This window comes from Crocuta crocuta, unplaced genomic scaffold (assembly GCF_008692635.1).
Source record: "Crocuta crocuta isolate KB4526 unplaced genomic scaffold, BGI_CrCroc_1.0 scaffold153, whole genome shotgun sequence".
Classification (NCBI taxonomy): domain Eukaryota; kingdom Metazoa; phylum Chordata; class Mammalia; order Carnivora; family Hyaenidae; genus Crocuta; species Crocuta crocuta.
In genome coordinates this window covers 3270922-3281609 of record NW_027529525.1, presented here as the reverse complement: position 1 = coordinate 3281609, position 10688 = coordinate 3270922, and the positions used below count along the sequence as shown (strand labels likewise).

At 35.6% G+C, this 10688-nt stretch overlaps 1 protein-coding gene across 1 annotated transcript in view; it reads right to left on the bottom strand.

The window, feature by feature from the left end:
- BAZ2B (bromodomain adjacent to zinc finger domain 2B) overlaps positions 1–10688 on the bottom strand; it is a 384241-nt gene that overhangs the window by 296588 nt on the left and 76965 nt on the right. Inside the window, exon 4 of the mRNA XM_077761009.1 lies at positions 44–403. The gene's annotated coding sequence lies outside the window, so the exon portion shown is untranslated. The remainder of the gene's footprint in view (positions 1–43; positions 404–10688) is intronic.

The following is a 10688-nucleotide window of genomic DNA, read 5'->3' as shown; positions in this document are numbered from 1 at the left end:
CGACTTCACCCGCACCCCTCACACCCGAAGATTTTTAACTCACCTTTACTTTCGAACTGAGAGTTGCGGTGGATGGGATTTTTGTCTTCCCCAGATGGTTGAAGGTTACGATTTTTGTTTTTGGAAACCCTACCACCTCCTTATCTCGATTATTATTTTTGCAAGAAAAGTATAAAGAGAGTTGGAGTGGAGGTGAGATTTGTGATCGGGAAAGCCCTGGACTCCCTCCTTCTCCGCCTTCCGCCTCTCTCTGATTAGTTCCTATCCAGCAGCAGATTGAAGCAGGAGATGATTCTTCTCAAGGTTTGTTCAGCAGCTTCACTTCTAGGCGAAGGCTTCATGAACCAAGTGACGTCAACCAACAAGGCTTCTCTCTCTCTCCTCTCTCTAACAATGAAAGTTGCTGTTAACAAGGGAAAAAAGAGAGAGAATTGTTTATACCATTTCGGTTCCAATAATAAATGACCTATCAGCTCCTAAAGGAGCCAAGGGAGGGGGGGTTGCTTCTTTCTCTCAAGAATACTATAGCTTTGAGTTTGCAACCGTTCCTTGTCCCAGGAAAAAAGTTAAGAAACTAATTTTTTTTTTTTGCTTTCAAAAGTAGGGCAGAAAATAGGATTGAAAACCTAATTTCAAAAAATGTAAACTGGAAAATAGGGATTGACTAATCATTTCCACCTAAACTTTTTTTCTCCATAAACTCATAATTCGGTTGAAGTCTATAAACCAACTAAATTAATATGCCAAGAATTCATGGATATTTGGAAGTCAAAAAGCAGGACGCAAGATGGTCCCGGGATAAAACGCTATTGCCCAAACATAGGCAAATTAAACTAGCTGTAGTGTTGATGCACTGAATGAAAATTTAAATAAAACACATGAAAACAGTACGTCATTTTAAAGTTGTAAGTTAAAACTGTAAAAGGTAATCTCAGTTGTAGTTTTTCCCTCCAATTTCTGAGATCAGAAAGGCAGAGGGGGAAGGAGCTAATTGTAGGAATTTAACATTTTTTAAAAAATCAAGACTGGGAGCTCATCGCTCCATCTTTAAACTACACAGGAGGTATGCTTTTTGTCTACCCCCCAATCTCCTCCCAACTTTCTGTTGTTTACCCTTCCATTTCTCCCTCAGCCCCCAATTCCAACATCCTGAAACCAATAAAGTTAAAATAAAGGTGAAGGACACCCTATTCCCTCCTGGGTAACACCACCCCATAGCTTCCTAAAAATGATTTTTAAAAAGCCTTAACTTTGGTTAATGTTTTGTTACACAAGAAGATATATAATTAAAATCTTTTTCACTGAGGTAGTGTTTTTCCCCCCCACAACACGTTAAAGTCTCAAAGTTCCTATAATTAAAAATTTCATGATTTAATTTTCAGAATGAAGAGCAAGTGAAAGGCAAGCTACAGAAGAATAATTTGACCATATATGTATAGTTTGTACATACATTTGTGGATAAATGTATCTTAAAGGATGCTATTGTTTTATGTTTCCTCTTCAGCCACTGGCTGTGATTTTAATTGTGCTGGAGGATCTTCATTAGTATTAACACATGGGGAGATTTCACAAAGCTGCTTCATTAGGGGGGAAAAAAAAGCTTGGCAGACTAGGTCTTTTTGCATGCACTGAGAATGTCAGCCTTACCTCGGTCATTTGTAACATAATAAGTGCAAGTACAATGATTGCAATGCAGGAGCACTGGGGGAAGGGCAGAAATACTGCCTGTCTAATAGGGATATCTGAAAAAAAGGCTGCTCATTACACAGTAAAATGTATGCTAAAAATTAGTGAAGATGATGTCTCAGGAGACTGATGCTAAATAAATTAATGTGCTGATATGTTTTTAATTATTATTTTTGTAGTAGTTTATTTCGTTCTCAGGATTCACATTGAGCAGCAAAGCTGCGCTAGCACTTATTGATTTTTTTTCCCTGCCACATTCCCGGAATACAGATTTTAATCATTTCACTACACCACACTCAGTAATTTCATTAAAAACTGGAACCTTCCATCCCCAGAAAAGCATTTAATTTCAATGACATACAATTTCTCTCTTAGCAGAAAACTGTTTCCACAGTAAAAGCTGGCCTAAGGTTCAAATGCATAATTTAATCCTGAGTTTTCCATGCTCTGCATTCCTTTGAAGCTATAATTTGAGTAACTACCTAATAACTGTAATAAGGACAATAATTTCCTTATAATATATTATTAACTCATATTTAATTAACTCAGAGGCCAAGCTCTGTACATGTATGACTGGGTCAACAGTTCTACCATCTCAAAATTTACCAATAATGTTCCAGAAGAAAAATATAGATTAAAATACAAGTATGAATGCTAGCATTTAGCTATTCCACCCAAATTAATATGCAAAAAAGTTCATGAATTTTAAATAATAGTGGTCATTACTCAAACAGTATTATAAAACATTTGGGAGGAAACCAGCCAACTAACTGATAATTCTATATATGAAGAATTATAATATTGATATTTCAAAACAATCCATTTCTGGCAGTTTAATCACTAGATTTACTATTGAGAAAGTATTCAATTTTGAAAACATTTTTTTTAAAAAGGCTAGATTCAAGTTGCCTCAATTTTCATACAGAATTCTCTTAAAACACTTCTCTTAAAATAGTTACAAGGCACACTTGAATAATTTGGATAACAAAGGATACTTAAATATTTCAAACAATATATAGCAAAGTAGTTTTCAATTTTAGGTTCCAGTAATATCCTGAAATGATATTGGGTTGAAGATGGCACATTGGTTTTCCATGTAATAGGTTTCATAAGGATATGTAATTTATATTGCCTGCTTTTAGAGAAGAAACCTGTGGGGAAAAATTTGATACAATAAAAATTCATTTATTAAACTTTGAATATATATCTAATCAACAGAAAAGACTAGTACATCTGTAATTAAAGTTATTAACTTATATAAAAATTTATATAAAACAAAACTCATATTAAAAATTCCTATCATTCCTCTCAGTGATTTTAAAACCATAATTCGAAAAGAAATTTTAAGAATATATCTATATAATCTCAAGTTGCAACCACACACAACACAAATTTGTCTTTTCCTTGGTTGAATAATGAAGTAACTCACACAAAATAAGACTTAGTGTCAAAATGTTGCAATACAGGATAAAAGTAGTGATAGTAACGAACTTGGTTTTACTGTCTATATTTAAAAACTATATATTTTATATTTTATTACCAAAACTATGTATATTTATTATATTTTGGAAAATATTTTTGCAATGCTCAGAGTTGAAATGCAATTAAATGGAAATCAATAATTAACAAAACAGTTGATAAATGCAAAACTCAGAATAACATCTAAAATTCATTAGATTAATTTCTATATTTCAATAAAACTTCAATTTATATATTTAAGTATATATTTAAAATAATTTGAGGCTTTTTGGGAGTTCAAATATATTATCTAATTTATACCTGTACTGATTTTTTAAAAAACAGTATACTAGAAATTTAAAACTGGATTGATTATTCCAGTATTTGATACCCTCTTACTATGAAGTTGTGCTTATTTTTTAATGATTCCTTCCTTTTTTTTATGTTATCACATTTGATTGTTTCAGAGATTACAACACAGTCACAGAGTTGGGGGTGGGGAGATAATTACTGTAGTTCTAAAATAATTTGGCTCCAGTAGCACTTAGTTCTTTGTCTAAAATCATCATCTAAATCAGTACTTCATCTTCAGAATTGCAAAAGAATTTTAAAAACGTCTTTTCTAATATTACTGATAACTATTTCTGAAATTCTATATATGATATATACCTATCTCATGCCACCACTATATGTAAATTTTGCACTTTCTTCTGTAAAGCAACATCTATTTTTAGGATCAAAATAAAACTTCTTAGGTAGATATAGAGATTAAGATGGTTAGGTATCTAATTTATTATTATAGGTATGATACATGGATTTTAAAAGAGTAAGGAACTGACATGTACAGAAAACAAAGTCTAAAAAGGCTGACTACAAAAAGCCAAACGAATGAGAGATCTCAATAGTGGAACAAGCTGGCCACTGTCATGTCTTGTTTCAGTTTCAATCAGTACACACTAATGAAGACTTATTTGTTTTCATTCATTGAACAAACATTTGAGTGCTCGTTATATGCTATGCACTCTGCTACAGGCTGGAAAAACATGAAAAGCTCATATTCTGGTTGATGTTGAAAGTGTGAAATTCCTGGGAGATTAGAGACTCACATAACTCATAAAGATACAAATAATAAAGTTTTGCTAGAATAAAGAGGATGGGACAACTAATTCTGGCTGTGAGTCTAAAAAAGAGCTTTATCAAAGGGATGCCATTTTAACTGCATCTCAAATACTGACGCCTACCAGCTACACAGGAAGGGGGCAGATCCTAAGTAAAAGAAACCATAAGTCTAAATACAAAGAGCTACTAAGTCTGGTGTCCATCCACCAGTGAGAATACCACCATAACAGAAATATTCAGTGTGAAGTGGAGTATCAGGGATGAAGAAAGAAAAGGAGGGTAGGACCTGAGAGTGAAAGGCCTCATATATACCATGGTAGAGTGGCTGAATTTATTCTGAGTGCCAACAAAGGTCAGCAAAGGAGTGACGTGATCAACCTTGTTTTCAGGGAGCAGCAACTGTTAGGCAGTGCAAATGTAGTATGAAGAAAGTGCTGATAGGTCCATGAGAGAGATGGTAAAAGACAGTGGCGTCGGAGATTCAATGCCAGATATTTTTTTTTTTTTTTTAAATTTCTGAAAGAGAGAAAGAGACAGCATGAGCAGAGGAGGGTCAGAGAGAGAAGGAGATACAGAATCTGAAACAGGCTCCAGGCTCTGAGCTAGCTGTCAGCACAGAGCCCCACATGGGACTCAAACCCACAGACCTTGAGATCATGACCTGAGCCGAAGTCAGCCGCTTAACCGACTGAGCCACCCAGGCATCCCTAAAGCCAGATTTTTTTGAGGTAAAATGTGGATTCGATGACTGACTAACAAACAGAGTTAAAGGGAGAGGAAGGACTGAAGGGAGACTCGTAGGATTTTTGGCTTAAAAAACTGGATAAATGATAGAGTCATTTATAAGGCCATTTTTAATGGGATTATCAGAATGCACTGCAAAATTGGGGTTTTTTTGTATTTTGTTTTTTAATGTACACACCCAGGCCCAATATCCAGAGATTTGCTAGGTTTACGGTAGAAACTAAGTATTTCTTTTCTTTTTTAAAAGAACTCTGACAGTGCTTCAGATGAACACGCCTAAGAACAGCATTATATTAAAGTATAATAAAATGTAAATATAATTTACATTTGGCCTTGATACCTGAGAAAAAGACCAATGAAACACAAAAGAAACTTGAGAAATTGACCCAAGTGCATATAGAAATTTAACATAGAAAGTGTATTTCAAAGCAGTGAGGACGAAACGGACTTCTTAATAAGTGGTGTTGGGATATCTGGGTAGTCAGAAAAGATGAATTGTGATCTGTTCTAAGAATAAATTTTATTTTATTTACTTTTTAAAAAATTTTTAATGTTTATTTATTTTTGAGAGAGAGAGAGAGAGTTTGAGCAGGAGAGGGCCAGAGAGAAAATGAGACACAGAATCTGAACCGGGTTCCAGGCTATAAGCTGGCAGTCAGCACAGAGCCCGACATGGGGCTCTAACTCACGGACTGGGAGATCATGACCTGAGCCGAAGTTGGAGGCTTAGCCCACTGGGTCACCCAGGTGCTCCTAAGAATAAATTTTAAAAAGAACAGCTATAAGGCACCTGGGTGGCTCAGTCAGTTAAGCATCCAACTTCGGCTCAGGTCATGATCTCACAGTTCGTGGGTTTGAGCCCCACGTCAGGCTCTGCACTGACAGCCAGCTCAGAGCCTGGAAACTGTTTCAGATTCTGTGTCTGCCTCTCTCTCTGACCCTCCCCTGCTCATGCTGTCTCTCTCTTTCTCAGAAATAAATTTGTTTAAAAAACATTGAAAAAATAAATAAAAATAAAAAGAACAGATATTTAAATATAAAAATTTGAACCACACCAGTATGAGGAGAATTTATGGATCAAGTGTTCTATAATTGGAGGGTAGGGAAAACATCCCTAGTAATGGTCAAAACTATATACAATAATGTGAAATACTGGCAATACATAAAATGCATTCAAATACATAAAACTAAAAAGGTTGTATATGGCACTTAAAGCTTTTATATGGCAAAAAAGAAAAGAAAAAAAATACCACAAGAACAATGACAAATGAGAAAGTCAAAGAATATTTTAACTTATATGAGATAATTGAATGATCCTATATATAAAGAGTATCTAAAAATGAATAAAAGACCAACACCCTGATAGAAAAACGTCAAGAGATATGAACAGATATTTTATGGAAAAATAAATGCAAATTACCCTTACATAGAAATCCTCAACCCTGCTCATAAGAGAAATCCAAATTAAGAATCACTGAGATGGGGCACCTGGGTGGCTAAATCAGTTAAGTATCTGACTTCAGCTCAGGTCACAATCTCATGGTTCATAAGTTTGAGCCCCACATCAGGCTCTCTGCTGTCAGCAGCAGAGAAGCTCTGCCCTCCCCCACTCACATGCTCCCCCCAACCCTTTCTCCAAAATAAAAATTAAAAAAAGAAAATGAATCTCTGAGATACTATTTCTCACTCAACAAACTGGAAAAAATCCAAGTTTCACAATTTATTAGTAAGGCACTTATAGCGAAAAGGACCACTCTCAAATACTGCTTGTTGGAGTGAAAAATGTAAAAACCCCAACAACAGAGAATTTGACATTATCTATCAAAGTAAACATATGCATTTCGTTTTTGACTAGCAAAACCATTCCAAGAATCTGATCAACACTTACAAAAATATAAAATAGATATAAGAAGATATTCACTAGTGCATTGTTTGTTACAGCTAAAGTTTCCAAATAACCTAAATGTTCATGATTGGGAAATGGTTGTGTTAATTATGGTACATGTACAGAATGGAGTACTATGCAATTTTTAAAAATAAAAGAGGAAAATATGTAATATGAGGTATCTCACAACTACAGTATATATTGTTAAGTAAAAAAAAAGCAAGGTGGATAAAAACATCTATCATATGCTACCATTCATTCATATATTTATCTAACTTTTTAAATGAAAGAAAAAATCAAAACCTTAAAAAACATGATCACCTATAAGCAGAAGGGGAACAAGGTAGGAAAGAATAGTAGGAAATTTTCTCATAAAACTTGTTTTGTAGATGTGATTTTAGGACCATATAAAATAATTTACATAATTATAAAACAAAACCAAATTAAATTGAAAAACACTCCCATTAAATGAAAGTTAATGAAATAAATGAACTTGATTGTATATGGAGTTCCATACAGAGAATATTCCAAGTGCTTTTACATACAATAATTTTTTTAAGTTTATTTATTTATTTTTGAGAGACAGAGAAAGAGAGAGAGTAAATGAGAATAAGTGCAGGAGGGGCAAAGAGAAAGTGGGACAGAGGATCCAAAGCAGGCTGTGCTGAAAGCTGATAGCCTAAGTGAGGCATGAACTCACCAACCTTTAGATCATGACCACTCTGACGCTTAACAGACTGAGCCACCCAGGTACCCCTACATACAATAATTTTTAAAAACCACACACAAACAATAATCTAATAGTATATCTCTCATAAGATATAAACTAAGAAAAATAACTTTAAAGCAGCAACAAGAAAACAGGAACCTATTTTGTTATCACTAACTGTATTTTTACCATAGGAATTGGTACTGTTATTGTAATACTGTTGCATGCACAGTCTGAGAAAAAGCAAATGGATGCTTTGCAAAAAGCAATCTTAGTGTTTTTAGAAATTAACTTTTGCTATGGGACAAAAAAGAAACAGATGTAAAATGAATGAGTTACATAAAAACTCTCTGATCCTGGATTTGAAATCTGATCCTGAATTAGGAAATACAAATTAACTCATTACATATTTTATATTTAAAAATACATACTTCTTAGTTTTGCCCACTGTAAAAGTCTTAAAAACAGAGACCACTGCAGAAGCAACAAGCACACACCTGTGTACCAGTATTATAGTGTCTAAACACCATTTGCTGCCAAAAAGAATTCCTTAACGTCAAGGCTGATTCCAGGTTTGGGACAGGAAGTGTCCAAGATAAGCCTAGAATAACCTACTATACCATTAAGCATGGAAACTATCCAGATTATTGGCATCATACTAAAAAGACTGGAGAACCAATTTAAAGAAGGCAAACTGAAGTGACTTCCACTGGCCAAAGAGGAAACAATTTGAACATTGTTAAGACTAACTACAATGGAATGAAACACATATATACAGGAAACAAGAATGTATTTTACATTGTCTATCAAAAGTGCCTTAGGAAATCTAATTTGAAATTGTGTTGCAATATATACTGATATATTTCTGTATGTACCTGTGTGTTACATGTATGTATGTGTCTATATACACAAAGATTTCAACATTAGATTTCATTTTTTACAAAAGAAGCTTAAAAATGTTATTGGTCTGGGTGCCTGGGTGGCTCAGTCAGGTAAGCATCTGATTCTTGGTTTTAGCTCAGGTCATGTTCTCACGGTTCTTGGGATGGAGCCCCTCATGTCACACTACATGCTAAGAGCATGGGGACTGCTTGGGATTCTCTCTCTGCCCCTCCCCCTGCTCATGCTGCACCGTCTCTCTCAAAATAAATAAACAAACATTAAAAAAATGTTATTGGCCTATACTAATGGTTACTGAACATAATTACTGTGAGCTTCGAGGCAGAAAAAACAAAGAAGGAATATAGTATCATTCTCCTTATCTGGTAAATAAGAAACTTACCAATTTACTTATTATTTTTTAAATATAATATATTGTCAAATTGGCTTACATAAAACACCCATTGCTCATTCCAACAAATGCCCTCCTCAATGCCCATCATTCACTTTCCCCTCTTCCCCACTCATTAACCCTTAGTTTGCTCTCTGTATTTAAGAGTCTCTTATGGTTTGCCTCCCTCCCTCTCTGTTTGCAACTATTTGCTTTTTTGCCTTCTCTTCTCCCATGGTCTTCTGTTAAGTTTCTTAAGATCCACATATGAATGAAAACATATGATATCTGTCTTTCTCTGCCTGACTTATTTCACTTAGCATAACACCTTTGAGTTCCATCCACATTGCTGCAAATGGCATGATTTTATTCTTTCTCATTGCCATGTAGTATTCCGTTATATATATAAACCACATCTTTATCCATTCATCAGTTGATGGACATTTAGGCTCTCTCCATAATGTGGCTATTGTTGAAAGCTCTGCTATAAACATTGGGGTACACGTTCCCCTGTGCATAAGCACCCCTATATCCCTTGGGTAAATTCCTAGCAGTGCTACTGCTGGGTCATAGGGTAGTTGTATTTTTAGTTTTTTGAGGAAACTACACTGTTTTCCAGAGCAGCTGTACCAGTTTGCATTCCCACCAACAGTGCAAGAGGGTTCCTGTTTCTCCACATCCTCACCAGTATTTATAGTTTCGTGATTTGTTCGCTTTAGCCACTCTGACCGGTGTGAGGTGGTATCTCAGTGTGGCTTTGATTTGTATTTGTATTTGATTTGTATTTCCCTGATGATGAGTGATGTTGAACATCATTTCATGTGTCTGTTGGCCATCTGGATATCTTCTTTGGAAAAGTGTCTATTCATGTCCTCTGCCATTTCTTCACTATTTGTTTTTTGGGTGTGGAGTCTGGGGAGTTCTTTATAGATTTTGGATACTAGTCCTTTATCCAATATGCCATTTGAAAATATCTTTTTGCATTCCGTCAGCTGGCTTTTAGTTCTGTTAATTGTTTCCTTTGCAGTACAGAAGCTTTTTATCGTGATGAGTTCGCAATAGTTCATTTTTGCTTTTAATTCCCTTGTGTTTGGAGATACGACGAGTAAGAAATTGCTGTGGCTGAGGTCAAAGAGGTTGTTGCCTGCTTTATCCTCTAGGATTTTGATGGTTTTCCTGTTTCACATTTAGGTCTTTCATCCATTTTGAGTTTATTTTTGTGTATGTTGTGAGAAAGTGGTCTAGTTTCATTATTCTAGATGTTGCTGTCAAGTTCTTCCAGCACCATTTGCTAAAGCAACTGTCTTTTTTTCCATTGGATACTCTTTCCTGCTTTGTTAAAGATAAGTTGGCCATACATTTGTGGGTCTAATTCTGGGTTCTCTATTCTATTCCATTGGTCTATGTGTCTGTTTTTGTACCAATACCATACTTTCTTAATAGTTACAGCTTTTGTAGTAGAGGCTAAGGTCTGGGANCTTGGTTCAAGAACTGGAGTGCTGCCACTCTTCTCCCCACAACCGCCAAGGCAGGACCCGCAGGGGCGCGCTGGACCAAACCACACCCATCCCCACTAGATGGCTGCCCTCTTTTTTTTTTTTTTTTTTTGAAATTTATTTCTAGGAGAGAGAGAGAGACAGCGTGAGCAGGGAAGGGTCAGAGAGAGAGGGAGACACAGACTCTGAAACAGGCTCCAGGCTCTGAGCTGGCAGTCAGCACAGAGCCCGATGGGGGGCTCGAACCCACGAACCCTGAGATCATGAACTAAGTGAAAGTCGGACGCTTAACCGACTAAGCCACCCAGGCGCCCCTGGTTT